We start from the raw sequence: 26,139 nt of genomic DNA, 5'->3' as shown, positions 1-26,139 counted from the left end.
ACAGACTGGAAAGGACGGGATAACCTAAAAACAGCCCTTCAGAGCCAGAGACACTGAGATTCAGGAGGACACTGACCTCCCTCCTTCCTCTCCCCTTGTCTTTCAGAGGCCACGGCCACACAATTTCAGCTGAAACAGCTGGGATTGACTTGTGTTCTGCAGTATCAACTGACTCCCCATCTGTGAAGTTGGGAGAAAGCCAACCAGACTCCCATTGCAGTCCCCCCAGGACATGCCATAGGTGCCACATCAGTGCCAGAAATGGCCTTGGAGATTTAGCAGCTTTGCAAATCTAGCCCAGGGGGGCAAGAATCATCCAAGGTCACACATCAGAGGATGCAGGCCAGGCCTTCTAGGCTTACTCCTCATCACTGTGTGGCCATGCTTGGTGTCTTTGAGGGATGTGGGCATCCAGCAAAACCACTGAGGGAAACTTCTATTTTCATCCCACCTCTCTCTTGCTCAGCTGGCATGTGGATGCCTTTCAATTCCAGGCTGATCATTCTTGACAGAATGTTTCAAAGTCAAGGCAGGGTAGGAGAGGACAAAGCTGTTGCTCCAGGCACAAGCACAGCCTCTGAATTTTGTGCCTGACAATGTAGTTTCTGTTCATACTGGAGGATTATCCTGCCTTGGAAATACTTCTACCCGGGGCATTACAAGTGACTCATGCTCTGGTCACCTTAACACTCAGAGTCACCCAGGAGAGACACTTGTCAGACCAGGTTTAATCAGTCCTGGTAGCAAGTATGCTCGAAGGATGGGCACTATTATGTCCCACATAGCTTTCTGAGTTTATGGAAAAAGGCCATACTGCAGAGGATCTGTAGGAAGAAGGTTTCCTTCTAACTGGTGCAGCAGAGCCCATGACTAGGGCTGAAGGACATGAGTAACTCCAGAAGTAAGACATCAGACAACACAGAGAATGCTATCTTGGCTGGAAGATAGCTGGGAAGTTTGGGCTTGACAACTTGCTATTCTATAATCTTGTGCGTGGGGCCCCACATTTGTATTTTTAATAGCAATATTGGTGCTGGTGGTCCAGGGACCACACTTTGAGAACCACCGGCAATAGTAACCTGTCTGGCCTTCTTCATGGGGTTCTAGTGCTGCCTCCTCTGGAAGACCTGTATGCCAGTATAGTTCTGCCATCTGCATGGTGTGTAGGAGCCTTGAACCATCACTAATCATCTCTGAGCTTCAGGTTTCCTATCTGTAAAATGGGAATAACAACTACTCTCTGTAGCTCAGAGTGGTGAGGGTCAAAGAGAGAAACAAATAAGGCAAAAGAGTTCTAGAAATTGTAAAAACTATTCAAATGTAAGGGGAAGCAAACATTTTGGGGGGTGCTGACCATGAGTCAGAAGTTCTGTTATATGTAAGGATACTGACATGAATAAGCCAGAATTCCTGTCCTTAGAGAACCTAGGGGTGGATGGGGAAGACAAATAAATGATCCCCTGATAGAGTTGATGCAGTAGCAGAGATCACAGTAAGCTGCAGAAGCATGGAGAAGAGATGGGTGAGTGGCTTAAGTTGGATTTTATTCTCAGGGCAAAAGTAAGCCTTTGTAGGGGTTTAAGGTGGAAAGTGACCTGATCTTATTTGTTTTATGGGAAGATCATTGTGGGTTGGAGCATGGATCATCCACTGGGAGGGGCAAGGTTAGAGGCAGAGAGGCAGGAAGACAATAAGGAGGCTGTTGCAGTGATGCAGGAGTGAGACGATGGAGAGAAATGGATGCATTTGGGAGATTAGATGTGCAGGACAAAAAAGGCGGCAGGATCAAGAGAGTACCCAGGTTTCTGGTTCACTGACTAAGGTGGGGAGGACTGGGCAAGTGAGTTAGGATGAAGGTGATAAGCCTGTGCCTCCTGGATGTGTCAGGGCCATGAAGAGACCCTGTCCCGTGAGCCACTGCCACTTTGACTGCCAGGTCTCCCCGACTGTGAAGAACTTTCCCCCTGTCCTCCCTCCCCATGCCCTTGCATTACTGAGCTCTGCTGTTCTCTGCTGCTCTAACACAGAGCTGCGTCTTTCCCATCCGTGGAGTCATCACCCAAATGGACAACAGTAGCAATCAGCAAGCAATCATCTTTTTTGTTTTTCTTATACAATGCCTGGGTGTGCAGATAATGTTTGTGATTGTTGCAAAAATAATGGACTGAAAACTGGGGCTCCTGACAAAGAAAAGGAGAAAAAAAAACTCTTTAAATAAACTTAAGTGGTTCAGATCCAATGTGAGCCTTCTTAAACTGGGGCCTGCTAAGGTTCTCTGCCCTTCTACCCTGCCAGGGGTGGGGAGTTGCCTTGTGAGACCCTGCCAAGGTGGGACAGCACACAGTGGTGGCCCCTGGAAGCTCTGGGAATCGCCATTACGGTGGACCTGCTCTGGCATCTGCTCTGAGTTCTGGGCATTAATGACGGGTAGCTCTCTGGGCTTTTCACTCACAGCTTAGCTCCCAGCCAATGGAGAAGAGGTACTCACGGAGGTTCTAGGTGACTTAAGAGTATCCCAGTCAGAAAGACAGCAGACTAGAGGAGACCCATAATGATAAGTTATCTCTATTACTTTGTTCCAAGGAGAGATGGCTGCACCCCTGACTGTGCTAAGGGTTTTATAAGCCTATTGTTTTATTTAATCCATTCTCACAACCGTCCTGAAAAGTGGGTAATAGCAATCCCATTTTACAGAGGAAGAAAATGGAGGGAAAAGTTAATGATGGTCTCTCAGCTAGTAAACAGCAAAATTGGGATTCTAGACCAGGTTGCTTGACTCAAAAGCCCATGATTGCGATGTAATCAAAAAAATAAATAATAATAAGTGTGGAGAAATTGGGACTCTCATACATTGCTGGTGGGAACAGAAAATGCTACAGACACTTGAAAGCAGTCTGGCGGTTCCTCAAATGCTTAAACATAGATTTACCACGTGATCCAATAATTCCTCACCTAGGTATATGCCTAAGAGAAATGAAAACATATATCCACAAAGATCTTTGTATATGAATGCTCAGAGCAGCATTATTTATAATAGTAAAAAAGTGAAAGCAACCTAAACGTCTATCAACTGATGAATTGATATATCCATACAATGGAATTCATTTAGCAATAAAAAGAAATGAAGTACTATACATTCTACAACCTTGAAACCATTCTCCTAAGTGCAAGAAGCCTATTAATAAAGGGCACATACTGTATGATTACATTTACATGAAATGTTTAGAATAGGAAAATTCAAAGAGACAGAAAGGAGATTAATGGTTGCCTAGGGCTGGGGGGTTTGGGAGAAGTCCGGAGTGACCGTAATAGACATGGGTATTTTGGAGGAGGGGGTGATAAAAATGTTCTAAAACTGATTGTGGTGATGGTTGCACAACTCTGTGAATATACTAAAAATTATTGAATCATCATATACTTTAAATGGTGAATTATATCTCAACAAAGATATTCTTTTTTAAAGCCCATGATTAAATATTTTAAAAGTATGAAAAAGAAAATCGTGATCCTTCCAAGTAAGAGCATCTAGAATTATTATAATTTTTTTCATTCATTCAACAAATCTTGAGCCCCTATTATGAGTTTGGCAAATATATCTGGGAACTTGTGACTAGGAACTCCTAGTCCAGGTGGAAGAGATAGGATGTGGCACAGATAATCATGATTCATGGGAGAAGAAGCCAAGGAAATTTAAACAGGAGGATACAATTTCACACCCAGTGGGTTGGCAAAATTTTAAAAAGTTTGACATTACCACGTTGGCAAAGATGCAGAGCCCCAGATATTCTGATACACTGTCTGAGGGAGAATAAATAGGTATAATTTGGAAAGAAGTTGGGCAGTGTTTAGCATAACTAAAGATACACATGCCCTATGACCTAGCCATTCGAGTAGAACTAAGGACACACATGCCCTATGACCTGGACATTCCAAGTGCCCCTAGGGTATCACTTGGATAACCTCTTGCACAAGGCACAAGGGAACATGAACAAGGTCCATGGCAGCGCAGTTTACACCAGAAGACTGGAGATAACCAAGTCCATCAATAAGAGAAAGGGTAAATAAACTGTTATACTCACACAATGAATTATACACAGTAGGTAAATTCCAACAAAATACAATGTATACAAAGTTTAAAAACATACCAAACAACACTACATTACTTATGCATAGGTACATATGCAGCAAAGGACTAAAAACAGGTGTGGGAATGATCAATACCAAATTCTGGATACTGGTTGCTTCTTAGGAAGGAGAGGAATAAGATTGCGGAGCAGTTGTAAGAAGAGTACAGAGATCCCTTATATATTTTGCCCAGTTTCCACAATGGTAACATTTTGCAAAGGCAAAATATACTATCACAACCAGCAGACTGATATTCATATAATCCACCAATATTATGCAGATTTCTACAGTGTTACTTGTATTCCTGTCCGCGTGTGTCAAATTCTACCCAATTTTATCCCGTCTAGGTTTGTGTATCCATCATCACAGTCAAGATACTGCAAGGATCTCTGTGTTGCCCTTCTATAAGCCCACCCACTTCACTCTGACCCCCTAGCCCTGTCCCTAAACCCTATCAGCCACCAACCTGACCTCCACTTTTAAATTTCTGTCATTTCGAAATATTCTATCAGTTGGAATCATACAGTACGCAATGATTTGGAATTGGCTTTAAGTTTTTGCACAGCACAATTCCCTAGAGACCCATCCAAGTTGTTGCAGGTATCAATGGTTCACTTCTTTCCACAACTTGTTACATCATTCACTTTGTGAAGGACATCTGGACTCATTCCAGTGCTTGGCTATTAGAATACCTATAATGTTTTAGTCCTTCAATTGGGTGGGAGGTATTTGGATTTTTACCATAGTATTTATTCTATTTTTTGATGTGAAGGGGGTTCATACTTGGAAGAAATGAAGGAAGGAAGGAAGGAAGGAAGGAAGAAAGGGAGGGAGGGAAGAAGGGGGGAAGGAAGGAAGGAAGGAAGGGAGGAAGGGATACTACTAATGTAGGTCCAGCCTTGTGCAGACAAGAGGGTGGCCCAGAGTGCAGGGCTCAGGGTGACAACTGAGACCAAGGCTCTGGCCCCCGCCTCAGGTCTGGCGTTCAGGAAGTGGGACCCAGGTACCTATCTGCTTTGCGATCCTAAGCCTCACGTGGGTGCAAGGAAGCCTGTCCAAATCCTTCAGCCTCTGGGGCAAGTGTCTGAAAGAATGCCACCTCTGGTCACAAAGCTCCTTCTCTGGCCTGGGTGTGTGGGTGGGCTGCCCCCAAATGGGAAAATCACAAAGAGAGCAGATGAAACGGGGGTAGCACTCAAGGGAGGTGGAATGAAGTCTGGCATCTCCTGAGGCCCTTGAGAAAATTCCAGAATTGCAGCAAAGTGGCTGTCTGAACAGTGCTGGAGTAGAGAAAGCCAGTTGGAAGGAAACAGAAAACACTGGGAACTTTCTTTTAACCTCAGGTTAAAGCTGTTTGGGGATTTTCTTTCCAGTGGGTGGATAATGAGGCCCTGATTCTATCTGTTACTGCCAGGTGCAGGGGGACAGTGTGGCCCTGGCTTCCTGTATGCCACCTGCACCCCTGCGCAGGTAGCTTTAACCTGCTCTGCCTAAATCCCTGCAAACATCAATTATGACTTCCTTAGTCCTGGGCAGAGCGTGGGACAGTGACAGATTTGTGTTATGAACACCCCATGGGGGCTGCCTGGCGCCCTCAGGAGGCCCCCAGACACCCAGAAATGCTCTGTGTGGCCCAGGGAACTGGAACCAACGTGCTGAGAAGCCCAGGGGGCTTTGTGATGACCCATCCTTGGAGGGAGGCAGGAACAAGGCACCGGCCTAGGTCAGAGCGGTTGCCACAGAGCTCACCTTCCAGGCAGGCTCGGGAGGATGAGGAAGATTCTGACAGGCTCAAAGCATCCCAAGGGCTCCCCACTCCAGAGGAAGGGCACGTGCAAAGGCCCTGGGGCAAGGAAGTACTATAATTACAGCTGCTACCACTGCTGCTAATAATAATGATATCACAATTCACACTGATTGAAAATGCTATGGGCCAGGTGCTGTGCCCACAGCATTATGTGAAACATCTCACCTGATCCTAACAACCACCACCATGACAAATTACTGTCGTGTCAATTTTACATGCGAAGTTACAGAGGCACACGGTGGTTAAGAAACTTGCTCCTGGTGACACACCTTGGAAGGAAGAACAGGATTTGAAACCAGAGCCTGAGCTCCTTGCTGTTGATGGCAAACTCTTCTGAGAAAAGGGATGCTACGGAGCCTGCTATGACACTATGAGAAGTTTGGGGTTCCTCTGGAGGTGAGGGGAAGCCACAGAAAATCACTAAGGAGACAAGAGTCACAAGCAGACTTCTGTTTCGAGGATGCTATCCTGGAGGCCGCCCTGAGCTCCCTCCTCAACACCCCTGAAGGCCCAGCTCCTTGGTTTTATTGCTTTTCTTTGGAGCCTCTTCCCTGTCTTGCATGTTAATATTTCAGTGAGATAATATTACTCTTGTTTTGGAGAATAAGGCAACACCTCTTTCCATAATTGCAGGCACCCGGTGAGGTTGTTAAGCCAGCACAAGAAGCATCCTCTCTCCAGAGTGTTCCAGACCCACTGAACTCCACATCACCCACTTCTGCTCTATCTCCCCCCTCTAAGCCGCCACTGGGCATGGCTGGATCCAAGTCCATCCCATAGCCTCCAAGACAAGACACAAGCGCAATGAAGCCGCTTGGCCAGTATTTCTCCATACCTGGATGCTGTCCTCCTTGAGGGTCCCCATACTTTACTGACTGTCTGGGCCCAGTGGCTGTCCAGGGCCTCTCTCCCGTCTCCTGAGACATCCCCACACAAAGGAGGGGAAGGACGTGGCCTTTGTAGCCAGCGGGTTCCGGGTTCAAGCCCTGGTGCTGTCACTTACCACCTATGTGGGCAGGAGAATGCTCCCCGCTCTGGGCGTCTAGGTAGGGAGGAGGTTGGGTGAGAAGATGTCAAAGGTCATCCAGCCCTGGAACTCCTCCCGGAGAACCCGCAGTGCCCAGGGCCGAGCATGCCCTCACCTCCCGGCTGAGACGGCAACAGCAAACCCTCCACCCCTTCACGGTCGTTGTGAAGATGAACCAGAGAACAGACAGGAAAATACCGGCCAACAGCGACGTGCTTTACAGAGCGAGAGGTGATTTCATTATTTCATAGCCTAGTTTATCTCCAGTGCCTCCCGACTCCCTGTCTTTCTTGTGTGTGTGTGTGTTTCCTTTGGTGGCGGGGAGAAGAATGAGGAAGGGGAGTCCGCTAGGGCTGAAGGAGCTGGGGGAGCTGCAGCGAATTCCTCCAGACCGTGCTTGGATTTGCTGGGCCTGTGCTCTGACACACGCCAAGCAGGGGCAATGAACCCGCTCTGACACCATTCATCACTGCAGAAGACAGGCCTTGTGGGGAAACAGAGCAGGTGTCGGAAAGAAGGCCCCTAGGCGCACCGCCACACTCCCCACTCATGGGCTTGGTCTGTGTGTCAGCGATATAGAGGCGGCCGCGCTCCAGTCTCGCCTGACTCGGACAGGCCTAGACGGGAATCGGGGCTGCAGACGTGCTGGGGGAGGGGGCCAGCCAGGCCCGCTGCTGCAAAGCGCGGCCCTCTCCCTTCCTTGTGCCAGCCACTGGGATTCAGAATTGCACCAGCCTCTGGCCTCGCCCTCAGGAAGATGTAGAGACAGCAGAGTGGACGTGAGCTCAGGGTTGGAAGTCAAGCGGGGTGAGCTGCTTCTTGCCGTGGCTCTGCAACCTAGTCAGCTGGGGTAATGTCCTAACTTCTCTCAGCCTCAGTTTCCTTATCTGTAAAAGGGGGATGGGGATGATGATGGTGAAAATAATAGTTGAGTTACTGTGAGGGTTGAGATAGAGCAGTAAAACAACACAGTACTTAGTAATGATATTAGTTATAATTATTAGGGGGAGGGAAGAAAGTTCATGACTTGTTCAACATATACGCGATGAGGGCCTGTTCTGTGCCAGGCACTATTCAGGTAACTCTAATCTCTGCAGGCCCTCACTGGGGCACTGGTGAGGATGCTGACAGAGCGAAGCATGGAGTCTCGGGGTAACAAAGAAAGGCCCCCCAAGCCTCCTCTTCCTGCTATCCTTCCTCCCTCCTTCCACAGATTACTCCTTCTTACTCACAGCCCACCTGGCTGGCGCTGGGTCAACAGTGTCTTCCCTAAATGGTGGTACAGAGTCCAGGAGCTCGAGCTGAGCCTCCCAAAATAACTAGTAACCCCTGGGAAAATCCCAGACTCTCTCCCTTAAAAGACAATCACTCAAAAGCTTTAACTCCACCTGCATGTCTCAGCTTCCCTGACACTCATTGCTCCTAACAGGTTGACTAGTAATTGTATCTCTGAAGGAAGAACCAGGAAATGTTGTCTTTCATAACTCACATGGATCACCCGATCCCTCTCTTGGATAATTCCAAGAGCTCCTGGGACATCGTACATTCACGTGGCCCCAGAGGGGAATTCTCCTATACAGGCTGTTCATGGTCTGCAATTAAAACAACTTCTGCAACAAGTCTCTTCAGCTCTGGGCCCTCTCTTGAACACACATATGTTAGGCTGGGTGGGGCAGGGAACTCACGCCTAATAACATTTGTTGAGTACCTACTAAGTGCCAGGAGATTTACATGTATGATTTCATTGAATCCTTAGAACAACCTTGTGAGGGGAGGTGTTCTTATCCCATTTAGCAGATAAGGAAACTGAGGCACAGAGAGAGCTATTCATCTGTCCAAGGTGATACCAGTTGTGAGAGAGGCGGCTTTGAACAGGTATATCTGGCTCCAACGCATCTGCTCATCCAGTTACACCAGCGGTTCTGTCTTTTTTTCACTATAATCCTTCCCACCACCACCCCGCACTCCCAAAACCCTGCTGCTAAGAAGACTTTATAGACTTTTTTTTCCCCCAAAACTCCCCTACTTCATATGAAATGTTAATACCGCACATATGCTATATATCTGTTATGTACTGGGCTCTTTGGAGGACCACAGGCCATTGTAATAACTGAGATTTCTTTTCACCCCTAACCCCCAAGGACCAATCTCGCCCTTTGGGGATGACAGTGCCTCTGCTGAGGATGTGTAAATTATAGCGGGGTCAAACTGTTGGCCCCGGAGTGGACGACGGCAATGCCTACCCCATAAACCCAGACCAGGAAGGGAAAATAAGATGTACCATCTCTTCTCAAGTGCAGTGGTCATGTTTTTTTTGGAGGGACTGGCAAGTCATGGTCTTTTCGTTTCTAGATTTGCTATCTGTTCCTCATACTTTACATTCATTTGTCACTTCCTATGAGGAGCCTGCCTAGATCTCCTTCCCTGAGGCTGGGTTGGCTCCCTTCCACCTTCGGTTTCTTTCTGCCAAAGCAATGATCAGACGACGGTCACTGTCCATGTAAATGTCCTTGTACACAGGAGGAAGGACTATGGCTTATCTATCTCTGCATCGCAAGGCCTAACATGGGTACGGCATGTAGCAGGTACTCAGTAAATGTCTGTGGGGTGAATGAACCAACGGGCGAATGAACGGAAGATCGCTCATGCTGTCTCTGCTGCACGTGGCTAAAGCTTTAGCAAGGATCACGTTGGGAAGGGGACGGCTGGATCATAGCAATAACATGCAGGCCTGCTGCAAGGTGACTTCTGGGCCCCTATCACAAAATCAGAGTTTTCATTTGACAACATCTATAGGTAATGTTCTTGGTCAAGGCCCCTGTGGGGTTGAGATGAGCACAGGGTGAGATCTCAGAAGGGTGATGATGATGATGACACTGAGAGAAGGACTTGGCCTGTGGTCTGGAAACTTCCCCTTGGCTCTGTTGGCGTATTTCATGGACTCTGGAGCAAAAAGACAATAAACTGCCAACCCATAATAACCAGGGAAATCCTAGCTGATGAAGCTCCTTGCTCACACCAAAGAAAGACAGTGGTGACCACTTTCAAATTCTGTTTCCAGCAATATGGCTGTTTATTCACTCTAACGAATTCCCTTAATGCAGGACATGGAAAATACCAGATTAAACAAACATATAAACAAACAATTTAAAAAAATATAGAGAGAGGAGCTTCCCTGGTGGTCCAGTGGGTAAGACTCCACGCTCCCAATGTAGAGGGCCTGGGTTCGATCACTGGTGGGGGAACTAGATCCCACATGCCGCAACTAAGAGTCCGCATGCCACAACTAAGTAGTCCACGTGCCACAACTCAAAGATCCCGCGTGCTGCAACTAAGACCCGGTGCAGCCAAAAATAAATAAGTAAATAATAAATAAACAAATAAATATTAAAAAAATATAGAGAGCTGACCTGTCAAGAAAGAGAAGGAAATACTCAGAGGTCAGATGACCACGAGATATCACAAATCCCTAGAGGTTCCCAAGCACTGAGTGGGGGACAGTCCTGGGGGGTATCTGCCAGTCCCTAGTGGTCTGGGGATTTTAGTTTTAAAGGTCCAAGGAAAGTAGCAAAGTCAAAGTCCTTCAAAAGGTAGAAATCAGACTGAGACCTCACTTAGGTTAGGATTTCAAAAGGAGACATTTATGCCTTAATGAACAGGTGAATCAGAAAAAAACTAAATTCCACCCCACAAAAGGAGACAGTGAGGAAACTTGGCCCTGGGGCTGGGTGAAGGGAAAGGAAAAGTTTTTAAAGTCTCCTCTGAAAATTCCCAATCACAAAGTGGTCCTCTCCTGGGTCTGGTGCTTGACTACATATTACCTTGTGGCCAGAAAAGAACCCTAAGTCCAAGCTGAGCATTGAATTTAAAGTGACCCCAAATCGATGGTTCCACCAGGCACCTGGCAGAAGAAAATGCAAATCCTTTCTGGACCGATGAATTTTCAACTCAGACCTCAAAGAAGCCCCACAAAGTTTTAACAACCATGAACCCATGGTTTGAAAATTCACAACATGGGAGGAAATGAGCCACCATGAGCAAGAGACAGCAGAAATAATGAACAAAAGAATCAGACCTATGAGTACTACAGGTGCTAAAACAATCAGATTCAGAAAATAAATGTGTATAATATTTAAAGAAATATATAAGGGTAGTCAAAGCATAAACAAAGAACAGACTCTCAAAAAAGATAAAAACAGGTTGAAAGATAACCAACTAAAACTTCTATAAATGAGATTGACATATGGGCTTCTTGAGGCTGTTCTATATAAGGTCTGTGTGTAGTATCAGAATGAACCCTAGCATTGGAATCAGAAAACTAAAATGCTGTGTGTCTTGGGCCAATCACTGCCTGTCTCTGGGCATCAGTGTCCTCATCTGCAAATGAAAGCATGGAACTAGATCACCTCATAAGTCCAACTCTGTCAAGTGATGTTCTGTGATACAACACTTCAGCTATTGGGCACCTGTTTTTTGAGTTACCCCTGATTATAAGCATCTTATGAGATTTTAAATCCGTACAATAGTCCATTGAGATAGGGGCTCTTAATATAACCATTTCATGTATTAGGAAACTGAAGCAGAGATTGAGTAACTTGCTCAGAGTCCAGAGCTCGTAAGCCAGCTTGGACTCCATCAGCCTGACTGTAGAGCCTGCTCTCTTCCACTATATATCCTTCTACCACGCTTGACTCCTAACATCTGGAATTCCACCTCTAGGATCCCCTGACCTATCAGAAGTCTCCCACGGCAAGCGGCAGCCCAGTGGCTAGCCCAGGCTGTTAACAGCAACCAGAATTCCAACTCCAGCGGGTAGCAAGAACGTCGTGGAGTTAATTATCGGTAACCAAATATTATTAAGTACATCCTATGAGCAAGTCCTCTGCTCATTTCAGACAAGACGTATTTATGACAGAGCAGCCAACGGTGACAGATTGCTAGGGCTTACCTCCTGATCACCCACTTTCAGAAAATGTTTCATTCTGAAAGCACTTCTCCGTGCCTTGGTTTCCTCACGGGTAAAATCGGGATGGTAACAGTACCTGATATCCCTGGGTTGTTGCTGTGATTCAGTGAGCTAATACAAGTCAGGTGTGTCATGAGCATGCCGCCGATGGTGGCCCTTGCCGCCGTTGTTCTTATTAATTTCAACCCAGTGGGCAGAAGTCGGGCTTGGCCGCAGATGCCCTTGATTCAATTCCAGCCTCCCCCACTTCCCAGCTGTGGGGCTTCAAGTCACTGACCCTCTCTGAGGCTCCATGGCCCCATCTGTGAATCAGAAATAACAATGCTTACCTCACAGGTAGTTGTGAGGGTTAAATGGACTGTGAAATGCCTAGTGCAGTGGTTGACATATATATAATAGGTACCCAACAAATGACTGTTGTCACTCCTGGAGCGTTTTCTGCACACTCGGCTTCTCCACCAGGGTTAGAATCCAAAGAGGCAAAGGATTCTGTGCTAAGAGATGCTGACTGGCTGTTCTTGTCCACCTGGGGAGCTTTCACAAAGAAGCGGGGGGTGGAAGATATCCAAGCACATCCATTTCACAGCAGGTAAGTCAAGGCAATATAGTGACAGAGGTTTACAGCCTCGGAAGAGGGCCTTCAGGCCATGACCTTGGCTGCTTTGGCTAAACTGGCCACGGAGATGTGCGGCTGAAGACGCCATTAGCAACAGGGAGAAAGCCCTACCTTTATGAGGATTTGGTCATTGAACCCACCTAGGGCAATGACACTGACTTTCCCATTTGGAAATAAAGCAGGTTTATAAATGGTTCTGCAATCAATCTGTACACCCAGGGCTGTGCAGCCTGAGTGATGGGGGACAGGTAAATAGGGATTACATTAAAGGGGGTGCAGAAGGGCAGGGACATCCGCAGCAGTGGCTGCATCCCTACATGAACCCCGACCCCTGAAGGCCTCGGGGAAGGGCAGAACTCCACCCTCGGCTTCTATGGCTGCCTGGTTTTCACTTCCCAAAACATTGGCAGAGGTTGTCCAAAAATGGTTCCCTCACAGGGATTCCTCTTTTGAGCAAATAGGGAACTCCTGAGTTTCAAGCTCCATCTGTATCACCTTTTAGAGTTCATCTTAGGTCACCAGATCCTTCCTCCTCCTCCTAAGACCATCCATGTGTTCCCTGAGCCCAGACATTGATTAAGCAGATACAGGGTACTGAAAGAGGATGGTAGCATGGTAGGGTGGTGGGCATGCCATGTGCTTGGAGTGACAATGAAGGTGCAAACTCAGGGAGGGAAAAGGAATCTTGGAGGATAACCAGACGGTCTGGGCAGAAAGAGCCTGAAACCAGCACAAGGGTATGGATGGCCATGGCAGCACTGCTTGGACCACTGAACCTCACAAGTGGAAGCATGGCACCTCACAGGGACAAGACTCAGCATCTTCTCTCCAGCTGGAGAACAGCGTGGTGACCCCCAAGGGCGAGTCAAACAGACCTGGCTTCATACCCCAGTTCCACCAGGTACTAGGACATATGTGTCCCTGAGCAAGATTCTTCTGTGTCTCTGTTTGATTGCTGGAAAATGGGAGTATCCCTATCTCATAGAGCCCAAAACACATAGGTTTTCATAATGAGAATAAAATATGCAATGTGCCCAGCACAGATACTAACCCACAGTAAGAGTTCAATCAATGTTCTTTTATCCTTGCTTCACTGCCATAATTGGCACCATCTGTGACAACACATTCTTAGCCTCAGAAGCCTTATTTGCCTTACTCAGTATTTATACAAGAACTAGGATGTTCCAATTAGGATTATTTCTTCAGCTTGACCCTAAGCAACATAATGAATCTGTCCCAAGCCCTCTGACCTCCCAGGTTCCCATCGCCAACCAGGATGGATGGTTCTAGCAGGGCCTGACCACTCAGTAGTCTCTGAGTCACTAATAACGCTAGTTAATAGTTAACATCTCAATAATGGCCAAGTCTTCTATGAAAAGTAAACAATACAAAAGTGGGATTATTGACTGTCTGCTGTGTGCAGGGGAGCTGCCATGGTAGACTCCAAAAGGGTGGAACAAAGAAGCGTAACTGGTGTTCCTGTTCGACATTCCAAGAGCTAAAAAGTGTACTTGAAAGATAAGATAGAAACGCATTTTTAAAAGAGCAGGATGTAGCAATAAACATGCTAGGTCAAAGAAACAGTGCCAAGCCCAGGTGGAGTTGTGGGAAAAGCAATCATGGGCTTTAGAAGTAGATTGACTTGGGTTTGAATCTGCATTTACCAGTTCTGCACTACCTTTACTAGTAAGGTATCCTGGGGAAGGGGGAGAGGGAATGGATGCCTCAGTTTATTCATCTGTAAAATGGAGAAAATACCACCTAACTGCTATGATGATTAGATAACATGGTGAGGGCCTGGCACACAGTGAGTGCTTGATTAGCTGTTAGTTTCTTTCCTCCTCCTTTTCCTCATTTCCCCTTCTCTTCTAGATCACTGACATGACTTTATTTGCTAGTGAATTTGAACGAGTAGTGGATGACTTTTATCTGCCCGTTGATCACCACAGTCCTCTGCACATGTACATTTTATACCATCAAGTCATAAATGCTTGTGCAAAAACTTTCAGTGGCTCCTCATTTCTTAAACAAGAATAACAGAACAACCCAGCTCTTCTGCCTGGCATCCTAAGCCTTCCAACAGGAGGGTTCAACCTCCCAACGCTCTTCCATGGCAATGCTTACCCTAGTGGCACCCCACCAGGGTGCTGGGTGGATGATTCATTTTGAGCTAATATTTGTATATGGTGTGAGGAGGCGGTCTAACTTCATGTTTTGTATGTGGATCTCCAGTTGTCCCAGGACCATTTGCTGAAGAGATAAGCACCTCAGTGTCTCTGAGCCTCAATCACCTCATCTCTAAAACAAGCTTGGAAAGACCACCTTGTAGGGTATTGTGAGCACTCAATGAGATAGAGAGAAACAAGTGAGCTATGAGGGGTCCCTGGCACACAGCAGCCAGTCAATGCCTATAACTGAAGAAACAGACAATGGCTTAGGAAGTACTCTGAGACACTGGTCGTCCTTACTGCAACGGGACCAGAGCTCTCCTATCCCTAAAGATCTTTCACATTCACAGGCCCATGTGCTTGTCACAAGAACCTGTGCCATCCTGTGCAGAGTGGTTTGCAACCCCCCTTCCCAAGAACCTGATCATCTTTTCTTCTTCCTTTCCCTAATTTTCCTCCCTTATTTTCTACCTTAATTTTGCATTAAATGCTCTTGGTCTTAATTAATTAATCAATTAAAATTTGGTAGCCCACTCACATCTTTTTTGGCAAGGTGGTGGGAAGGCATGAATGGACGAATGAGTCAAGCAAAGAAAAGGCCCCTCATTTAAAGTCAGAACAGTGAGGCCCCTGAGCTAAAGTGATGTACGGGCCACCCCACACGGAGGTGTCAGCGGCGGGCCTGTGTGATGCCCCCTCCAGCTCAGCGCTCTCTATATGCCCCCACTCCCCCTCCCACCCTGGAGAGAGAGTGAGCCTTTTAAATCAATCTCCCTCCTCCACGGTGTTTGCAACACCTCCCAATTTAATTTTCTCTCTGAATTTCATTAGTGTCCCATTTGCCTCATCTTCCTGATTTCCGAGGCAGGTGTTGAGCAGGAGGAGACTCAGTTGGCAACGAGGGCTCCTGCCTCCTGACTGAGGGTGAGGGAACCTGCAGAGGAGAAGGACAGGGCCCCTGGGCTGCAATCTCCAAAGTGCTCTGGTCCACTCAGCTCAGGCCAACAAACAGTAACTGGACCCTACCTGCGTGCCAGGCACCGGGGGCTTACAGATGAGGATCTGTGGTTGCCCGGGCCCATGGGGATGGGGGGACAGTGCCTGTGTGATGTGCTGCAGGTGCGTGGCCCTGCAGGGCAGGCAGAGCACTTGCCATGTTCCAGGCAGTGTCCCAGGTGTAGGAACTCTGCGGGGAACAACACAAAGTAACTTCCTGCCTTCATGGAGCTTACATTCCAATGGGGGAAGAACAGAAAACAGACAATTGAATTTACAGAGTAATATACAATGCGTCAGGTGGAGATAAATGCTACCTAGAAACACTGAAACAGAAGAAGGGCACAGAAAGACCCAGAGGGTGAGGACAGCCTTCCATGCTCACCTCCTCTATAGCCACTTTCGCTCACGCTGGTGGCCTCCTGTTTGCTGCTCCTTGAGCAGCAAACACACCGGTTTGCCGATTCAGCCGCATCTGTGCTTTGCTCCCTTGGATGGTGACCTGGAGATCTATTCACTGCTGTTCCCTCTGCATGAAGAGTTCTCTCCAAGACTGGAAAAAGCCTTCTATGACTTATGCTTTGAGGTGGGAGTGTGTTTACGGTTCAAGGAAGAGCAAAGAGGCCACTGGCATGAGTGAGGAATGGGGTTGGCAGGGAAATGGGGCCGGCTCAGGTGAGTCCTGGTGGGTCAGGGTTAGGCCTGTGGCTTTTCCTCTACATGAGCTGGGGAGCCATTAGAGGGCTTTGAGTCGAAGAGTGATCTGATCTGACTGATGTCTTAACAGACGCCTCTGTGTCAGATCCTGGGAGGGAAGGGTGGCAGCAGATCTCCCTGAGGAGGCCACTGCAAGAATCCAGGTCTGAGATGGTGGCTTGGACCAGTGTGGGGACAGAGGAGGTGGTCACATGTGCTGAGGAGGGGAGAAAAGTGATGAGGTCAGTGTAAATGTAGCACGAAGTGCATGCGAGGGGAGGGAAGGGGGGAGATGAGGCCAGAGAGAAAAGGGGGACCATTCCAGACAGAAGAACCCACCAGTGCCAAGGCTCAAATTCAACCCCATCCTGCCAGGCTCAGATCCTACTACCTATGTTTCTGCAATTTCTTCTCTCTCTCATGGCAGGTGAGTTCAAGAAGCCTTGCTCTGGGCCCAGCTCTCTGGGCGGGGATGAGCGACCCTGTCTCCAGGCTCCAAGAGGCCCCTCTGTCAGAGCTGAGAGCTGCGTTCACATGTAACACCGTGGGATGTTGGGGGAACCAACGAGAGAAAGGCCCTGGATGGGGGGATTTACAGGAGGAAGAGGAGACCACATTTCTTGGGTTTAGATGCAGTGGAAGAGGAGATTCAATTTTTAATTTTAACAGTCATTTCCTCCTTACAAGTAAGCATGGGTGGGGCCGAAGAGTTTACCTTCAGCCCAATCATCTTCCCTTGCTGAGTGAACCTCAGTTTTCTTATCTTAAAAAATGGAATTGTAAGAACTACCTCTTGGGGTTGCGGCAGTTCGATGAGATGCTTCAGTCAAGTACTTGGCACAATGCGTCAATATATGTGACCCTAGTTTACCTGTCCCTCTCTATGAAAGGCAAAAATCTTAATAGGTGTCCTCAGAGAACCATTATGTCTCCACTGCCGAGAATGTATCCCAGTTTGTAGTTATAAACATTCATCAGGCTGAGAGCAGGGGCTTCCTTCGTTTTTGTTTTTGTTCCCTGTTATATCCCGAGAGTCTAGCATGGTGCTGGGCCTTTTTGTCAATATTCAATATGTCTTTGCTGAATTGCTAAATAAATGACTGAATTAGAGGTTATGAATGATCTAGGCTCTGGTGCTTTTTAGCTGCGAGACCTCAGACAAGATAATTAATGTCTCTGAGTCAAAAAAATAAATTACTGATAATCCCTTTAGAATGTGTTAATATTATGAGGTCCGAATATGAGTTATTTGGTAGGTACACCAGATTAAAACAACTAAATGAAATGTAAAAAAAAAAAAAAAAAAAAAAATTCTCTGAGTCTCAGTTATCTTACCTGTAAAATGGAAATCATAATATCTACTATGGCAGAGGCAGTTACCGCCCATCAAATATCCACATTTCCCAGAGCCCTAGAAATCAGGCAGGACCACGTGACTAGTTTTGGCCCACAGGCTGCGTGTCACTTCTGGGCAAAAGCATTTCAGAGCCAGTGCTTAACCTTCTGACTACCTCTTCCCCTGCTGCGGAGACCAAGGTGGCCACTTGTTCCCGGGGCTACAGCTAAAATATGGCAGAGCTTTCATCAGGCTGGCCTCTGAGTCACTGGGTGGAGCAGAGCCCTCCACCTACCTGGGTTAGACAGGTAGCATGAGCAAGAAATAAACCACTGTGTTAAGCCACTGAGATTCTGGAGTTCATTTATTACTGCAGCATTAACTGAGCCTAGAAAGGCTCAGACTTCTACCGTACAAGATTGCCCCGAAGAGAAAAAGTGCTTGGTTCTTAGTAGGTTTGCAATACAGCCTCACTCCCTGGGTGCTGGCTCCTTCCTCTGGTTCTGTAGCCTTCCTCATGACCCAGACTCTACGTACGATTCTCCCTTCCAAGCTAGAGAAGAAACATGGCACACAGAACAGAGAGAACATTCTCTCTGCCGTGTTTCTTCTCTAGCTTGAAACAGCCTTCTACTTCCCCCCAACCCCCCAAGTGTGTTCTATTTTTGTCATTGCACAGCAGTATAAGAAAAGCCTCTGGAGGGCCACTCTGGCCAGCTGGACCTGGCCGCCGGACTGCCTGTCCTCTGGGCAGCTGCCCCATCACCTCCTCCTACCTCATTCCCAACTATACCTCTGATCCCACTCCAACTCAGCTTGAAATGTAACCACCAAACTCTGGACCCTGCCCTTGGTGACTTGGGCCCCAGAATGACTCTCATGGCCACTGCGGCCTCTGTGGGCCCGGACCTGCACGGTGCTTGCTGGCCACCAGCTCCCCCATCACATCCTCACTGGATGCCTGGCCCTTGCCTGTTCTGTCCGCCCACCATGCTGGCTGCTGGCTCTGGCTTCCACTTCTCCACTCCCCATGTGGCTTAGTGGCAAAAGCCTTCAAACAGAAAGTATGCCTCTTTTCAGATTCCAAGATGGCATTTCTCATCAAGACCGTAGGTTTGCAGTTGATGATGCAGAAAATCAGAGCGGACAAGGGGACTGACCTGGCTCCATGTCAGCAGGTTCTGAAGAGTCAGCAGTGTCCGTGGGCCCTGCAGCCCTCTCTCCAGGGCCATCGGATCCTGGAGGATGAGACGGGATCCTTTCTGTTAAAGCAGAGAACACAGACCCAAGTGAGCGAGGTGGCAAGGTGTCCTTGACCCAGTCTCATAGATCTGTCCCTGGCAGTCAGGGCAAATGCACACCAGTAGGGAGAGGGGGCTTGTTACTGGTCCCACAGCCATGAAGAGAAGCAAGTGGTGTCCCAGACACCCTGGGAATCCCACACAAACGTACTCTCTGCCACCTTCCTTTCTCCTCCCATCTCATCTGGTCTTGTCTGACAGCCATTGTAGACATGTTTCCTCAAGCTGACCAAACCCCTCAAGGGCAGGGACTGCAGATCGGTCCTCTTTACAACCCAGGCAAAGGCAGCTTGGAGCAAAGTAGGGTGTTTCATGAAGGACTGACTGTATGCTGTGATGGGGGTGGGGAGTGGGTGGAACATGTGGCCAAGGCACTGGCCCCTGCAACTGATTCACTGGGCAAATAAATACATCACTGCACCTTTTGAGCCTTAGTGTCCTGCCCTATAGGATGGGCCCATCTTCCCCGTGATATACCGTATGGGAGTATTGGGAGTCACGTAGGCAGAACCCCTTACACACAAGAGCCTGGCCCTGGCCCACTTGCTTATCACTCTGCAAACCTCTAGTAAATCACTTCCCCTCCTTGAGCCTCTGTCTGAAAGAGAAAAACTCTGAACGAGGCTACACGTGAGGTCCTTTCTGCCCCTAGAATTCTGTGATGATGTTGATTCATCTCTGCCCCTCCAGCGCCCAAGGAGATATCTGTACACAATAAAGCTTTGTGAAATGAATAAAAGAAATCCTATCTCACTCAAAAGAGGAGTGTGGAGAGGCTGAAAGGTTGTAAGCCATTTGCCTTAGGTCATTGCAAACGGAGGAGCTGGGATTTGATCACGGGTCCTCCCATACTTAGGTCATTGCGAGAGAAGGAGCTCGGATTTGACCGCAGGTCCTCACATACTTAGGTCATTGCAAGAGGAGGAGCTTTTTATATAAAAGACACTCTAGGCTAAAGGACAATGCATGAAGGATACATTTAGGCATCTGAGGTAAAAAGTCATTGTTTGAGAAATTCCCTGAATACCTATTTGCCAAATATACCTAGGAACCTAGCTAAGAAGACGTTATTGTCTTATCATAAGGTGAGGAATTACTGGTAATAGTCATTAAAGACAAAATTCTCCTAGCTGTGAAATTTTGCTAGTTTCATCTGCATTTCCTGTTTCTTTATTGTAAATTCTCATTATTCTAAACACAGAGTGACTATATTAGGTATATATTAGGGAACATTCGCCAGCCTCTGCCCAAGTGCAGAGTATCCCTTCCCTCGGGGGTTAGGCTCCCGAATGCCCCCCAGGTAGAAGACCTGATGGGCCGAAATAGAATCAACAAGACAAAGTTTAGAGGTAAACCTAGAAAAGTCCTGATAAATCATGCTATATTCACTAAAATAAAAAATTGGCAGTACACTACATAGGAAATGACTATCTTTATGTATCTCAAATGAGCAGTAATAGTTATTGCGCCCTTAATTTCTATTTACTACGCCTTGTTCATTATCAGTTTACTCTCCAAAATTTCAGAGAGGAGCAGGAAATTGTTTCACTGTAACAATGGACAGGGTAAGAGGCCCTTTTCTCTTGTGTAAGGGCCTCTCCTCATATGCCCAGAGCCTTGAGAATTTTAGGACTCAAAGCTGTTGGCTTTGCCCCCAAGGGTCCTGCTGGGGTCCTAGTCCTATCCTGTGACTTGGATGAAACACTCAGGGTCTTTCTCAAACCCCTCTCCTTTGTCCAGGTCACACAATTCCACTCTGCCTCCATAGCTTCAGGCCAAAGCTTGTGCTTTGGGCCGTCATCTGTGTCTCATTTGATCCAAGCCACCCCCCTGCCCCTTTAAGAAGCTGCAGAACTGCAGTTTTACCTTCCACCTTCATCTTTGCCACGCTTCCAGGGAAAGCCTCAACTCCTTTTCTTCTATTTACTTTTATTTTCAAGGTGTATCCCTGAATTCCCTCTTTTTCAAGGTACAGTCATCACGTGGCACATGCAGGAGGATTGGTTCCAGGGCCCCCTCATGGACGCCAAAATCCATGGATGCTCAAGTCCCTTATGTAAAACGGTGCAGTATTTGTATAAAACCTACACACACCCTCCCAATATACATTAAATTATCTCTAGATTACTTATGATACCTGATACAATGTAAATGATATGGAAATAGTTGTAAATACAATGTAACTGCTACATAAGTGGTTGCCAGTGGGGCAAATTCAAGTTTGGTTTTTGGAACTTTCTAGAAATATCCCCCCCCACCGTATTTTTGATCCGTGGTTGGTCGAATCCACAGATGTGGAACCCACGGATATAAACAGCCGGCTGTACCTCCAATAAGCACCACATGACTGTTAATGAAACCCAAACTGTTAATGAAACCAAAATACCCATGGGTTGGCCAAAGGTTTTAGAGTATTATACGTATGCCCTAGCACTTTATGAAGGGAAATCCAGTTAGGTCGGAATGAGGGTGTATTCATTCCTTTACTTGCTCACTCACTCATTCATCCCTATGCTGAGTGTTAGGTGTGATTCAGGACGCACCGATGACTCAGAAGCAAACCATGCCCTCGGGAAACTCACAGGATGACAAGGAAAATATGACAACATGGCCACAAGTAATGGAAATACTTGGCAGTTTTGTAAGTGGATACAGAAAAAACAGTGAGAGGAGGGAGGAATGGAGAGGCCACCTTGGCTGACAAATCAGGGAGCAAACGGTCACAGCATACCGTTTAAGCCCAGCCATGCACCAGAGATAGTGTTAGGTGGGGTGGCATGGGGACAGGCCAGGGCACTCGTGTGAGGAAGGAAGTCACAGGAGGAGAAAGCGTGACAAAGAATGAGTGCGGGCTGTGTGGAGGGAAGCAGAGGATATCACACCTGACAGGGGACGTGGACCCCAATGAGCAGGGCCCTGAAAGCCAAGGCAGAGAAAGTAGCCATTATTCAATGAGCGATAGAGAGGCACCGAAGGCTTTTGAGCAGAGATGTGATGTAATTGGAGATGTGCAGTAGGAAGATGGATTTGGCAAGCTTGCACAGTTTGAATTGGAAGGGGAGGGAGCTAATTGTGTGCCAGGCACTGGGAAGAGTGTTCGGTGCTGGTACATATTTGATCTCAGTTAACCTTCTAAACAACCGTAGGAAGCAAGCCTATTCCTTCCAGACGAGAAAATGAGGCTTTGGGGAATTTCAGCAGCTTGCCCCTAATCCCCCAGCTAGGAAGTGGTGGAGACGAGATCTGGATCCTGTTTTTTCCCTTTCCAGGTGAGCCTTAAAGCATGCTGTGACCCTGCACAGACACATACACCGGACCCCCCAGTACACCTGCTCCCAGCATACCTCCCACCCGCCCTAGGATGGGGGGAAAGCAGGATATTTCCTGGGTTGCCTTTTGAGAGGCTCAGATGAAATTCAGTGCCAAGTGCCTTTGCTCCTGCTAGCTTTCCCCAAAGTGACCCCAAATCAAGCAAAAAAGACAATTCCTTGACTTGGGTCCGAAACGACATGGACTACAGTCTCTGGCAGAGAATTTCAAAGGTAGCGGGAGACCACCCTCTTCTCTTATAAGGAATGCTTGCTTCTGTCTTTCCCTTCTCAGCTAAGCTTCAAAGGAGCAGTGGACCCAGGAGCCCAGGGGAACATATTTGAATACCCAAGACTGCTGGGGCCATGCAGAATGTCAATGAAGAGCCCAGCATCTATGGGCTGACTTCACTGTTTTGGGAGGACTGCCCAGAGGACTCGAGGTACTCCACCTGCAGCCTGGAGAGGATGATTATGAATCACTCCCATCAAGATGCCTGCTGCTAAAACTTGTTTTTTTTCAAGGGGAAAAAAAAAAGATTTCCTCATTCTAAGTACGGGACATGGTGATGGCTGTACCATACACCTGACAATCGAGGGTGCAGGCTTTCTTCGAGGAAGCCTGGCACGGTGGCAAAAGCAGCGACTTCGGAAGCAAATAGAGTAGGTCTTAATCGCACCCCACCGGGTTACCAGCTATGTGGTTTTGGGCAAACCATTTAGCTCCTTAAATTTCCTCATTATTAAATGGGAATGATAATAAGGGATTAGAGAGACTAAGTGCCAGGCCCTTGGTACATACATAAGAATGTGTAATAATTTCTTCTTGTCTTTTTCTGTTCAACATTCTGGCTTCACTCTCCCAGTGAGGTTGCTCTCCTCCTCACAAAGTTACCAACTGAAGAAATGGATTTGGGGAGAAAAAAATGCTGCAGCTATAGCAGGTTGTTCATATCCTTGACCTAGCGCTTATTACCAGTGTCTTAGAATTATTTGTCAACATGTCCTTCTCCTCCACCAGACTGGGACCTCCCTGAAGACGCTGACCACTGTGGCTTCAATTCCAGGCACACAGATGTCCCGTTCTACCTTAGTTCCGTTAAATTGAGATCCAAACAAACCACACAGTCTGCAGTTCTTCTGGGATTTTATTTTCCCAGCCTGGTTTGAAGAGTGACTTCTAAGCAACACCTTCAAGAGCAAATCCAATCCTCTGAAAACCATCTCCTTAGCATGGAATCATTAGCACGGAATGCTTCACCTTGTTACTCTGCTAAGACCTTTGGTTCCTAATCCAAGCCAATTATATGTGCCAACATATTCAATAACATCTTAATAAGGCCAAACCTCCCGGGTCTCTGGACAGAATCGGATGAGGTTGAGAGAGCTGGGGTCTAACAGGATACCAGAATGGTGCATGGCAGACGGGAAGGAGATGAAGCATTAAAACTAGATTCAAACCCTGGCTTGTACAGTTGGGACAGCCCTGTGTAGTGCCTGGGATGGGGATACATGCTCAGCAAAGGTTAATTCCCTTCTCTTCCTCTGACTCCAAAGAAAAGCAAAGCCATGAAACTTGTTCCCAGTAAACAGGGAGAGAAGAGAAGATTCGCCACGTTCCTGAGTCCACTTAGAAAATTGATTTTTTGTAAGCTTTTCTCCCTGAGGACTGAAGGAAGCAGGTTATTTCATTTTAATTGTGGTCGCTCCAGCTGTCCCTTGTGAACCCTCAGACCAATTTTCAGATTAAAAAGAAAAACACACATACACACCCCCAAAGACAAACTCACCGACAGAATCTACTACATACACAGAAGGACACCTCCTTCAGAGAGCACATCCAGAGGGCGGAGAAATCTGGATTGTCCTGCTCGAGACACTCAGATCCAGGCAGAAATCCCTGGACGTGCTCACCACCTGCCTCCCCTCCCACATCGCCTCCTCTCGGCCCCCAGCGTCCAAGCCCAGCTGGTGAGCCACACAGCAGCATAATGGAATGTTTCATGTCGAGCAGCTGTGCACTTTTAATGCACACAGGGGGAAATAAAGGCAGCAGATGGTTTTATGTAATCTTCCTGTGAATTTTTCACTGGGTATCCTCATTCATGAAGGCCTGAAAGAGTTTGTTTACAGGACCTCCGTGGGTCCAGTGAGCCAGCCCCAGACTTGGGGGCCGGTGAGGATGGGTCTCTCATGCAGGGAAGGTGGGTGGAGCTCATTTGCCATTTTCTGGCCCACAGGCCGTATCCAGGTTTCCACTCAGTATTCTCCTGTGCGGTTCTCCCCCTGTGTCCTCCCCAGCAGCTCTCAATGTTAACCACGGCAGACGATGGCTCATGAATCCTTCACAGGAGAGCTGCCCAAATCCGCACCACATGCGGATTTATCTTGCAAAGGATTGAGGCGGATCCATGCTATTGCAGGGACCTTTGTCAGGGCGAAGATTGGGTGGAGCAGGTGGGGGCATCAGCGTTCAGCTGCCTGAGGGTAAGACAAAAGAGACTGGGCTCTCACCGGAGAAAGATCATCTGCTTACGGGGCTGCATAAGAACTCTGCCTAGAAGGGGTGGCATAGAAGCAAGCACAGGGTGGGGAGTAAACAGCTCTCAGGTGCTACAAAGCAACCTGCTGATGTTTGTGGAATCCGTGGAAAGTGTTCTCAGTTTTCTGAATCTTGCTTTTACTGCGCCAACGTTCACCTTTAAGCCCTTCAAGCACACCATCAAAAATTCTGCGATCTGAATGTGCACGACAAATGCATCCTCTTGCCCTCAGCCACCTGAGTGCTCCCAGACCCCCAAGCCTCTGCTCAGCTTCACCGTCAGCCTGAAAAGCCTCTCTCCTTTTTCGTCCCCCTGTTCCTCCTTCAGGAGCCAGTGCAGAGGCCGGCATTTCCACAAAGCCATGTCTGTGGTACAGGTGACAACTAACTGCACTCCCAGGCCAGAGAGTCACCAAATCTACTTGTTTCTACCACTAAATCCTGCCCTGACCTCTGTGCAGCTCTAGTGCTCTTCAGTCCCTTCCTTCAAATTATCCTACGCCCACCGCTGTTCCTAAGATGCAAGTCTGACCCTGCTGTTCCTAGCCTGAAACCCTTGTTGGTGCTCCATTGTCTCTGGGAGAAAATCCAAAGCCCTCCCTAAAACAGGCACTTCTCTTCACGTCCAGCCTGGCCATCTCTCCAGCCCCGGCCCTGACACTCTCACCTCAGACCCGCCATGCTGCAGCCAAACCCAAGTGTGTGGCAACCTCACTGTCTTCCCCACTTGCCCCTTCCTTGGGCGGGGAGGCCCTGGAGCGCTCCCCTATGAGGTGACTGTGCAGCTCCCCCTCTTATTCTGGGGCAGCTCCTCCCTGCTTCTGGGAGCCACTTTGCCCATGGCTCCCATCGTGTGGGTTGTGTCATCAGGGCTGTTTGGCAACCACTTCTGGCTCGCCGCCTTCCAGGCACAGGTGGGTGGCACATCTCCATAGGGCCGTTGGCTAATTGAGGCCAGTGGGTGCGAGCACAGGTGTACCACTTGCGGGTAGAAGATTTCGTTGCCAACGCAGGACCCTCCAGAGCTCTTTCACTCTGGCACAAAGACTGGCACAGTTGGGGTGATTTGTCAGCCTGGGTCCCTGGGGGGCTACAATGAGCAGAAAGCCCTCCCCCAACACCACCCCTCCCCCTGCCCACGGAACCTAAGAGAGAATGAACATATGCATACATATAACTGATTCATTTCGTTATAAAGCAGAAACTAACACACCATTGTAAAGCAATTATACTCCAATAAAGATGTTAAAA

At 47.7% G+C, this 26,139-nt stretch overlaps 1 protein-coding gene across 1 annotated transcript in view; it reads right to left on the bottom strand.

Annotated features, from left to right (window-relative positions):
* Positions 1 to 26,139, bottom strand: part of TENM4 (teneurin transmembrane protein 4) — a 758,990-nt gene that overhangs the window by 503,753 nt on the left and 229,098 nt on the right. The window contains exon 3 of the mRNA XM_055091504.1: positions 18,898 to 18,999. The gene's annotated coding sequence lies outside the window, so the exon portion shown is untranslated. The remainder of the gene's footprint in view (positions 1 to 18,897; positions 19,000 to 26,139) is intronic.

The sequence above is a fragment of the Physeter macrocephalus genome, chromosome 16 (assembly GCF_002837175.3).
Source record: "Physeter macrocephalus isolate SW-GA chromosome 16, ASM283717v5, whole genome shotgun sequence".
In the NCBI taxonomy this organism is placed as follows: Eukaryota; Metazoa; Chordata; class Mammalia; order Artiodactyla; family Physeteridae; genus Physeter; species Physeter macrocephalus.
The sequence above is the reverse complement of the archived record's forward strand: the minus strand, read 5'-3'. Positions and strand labels throughout refer to the sequence as shown.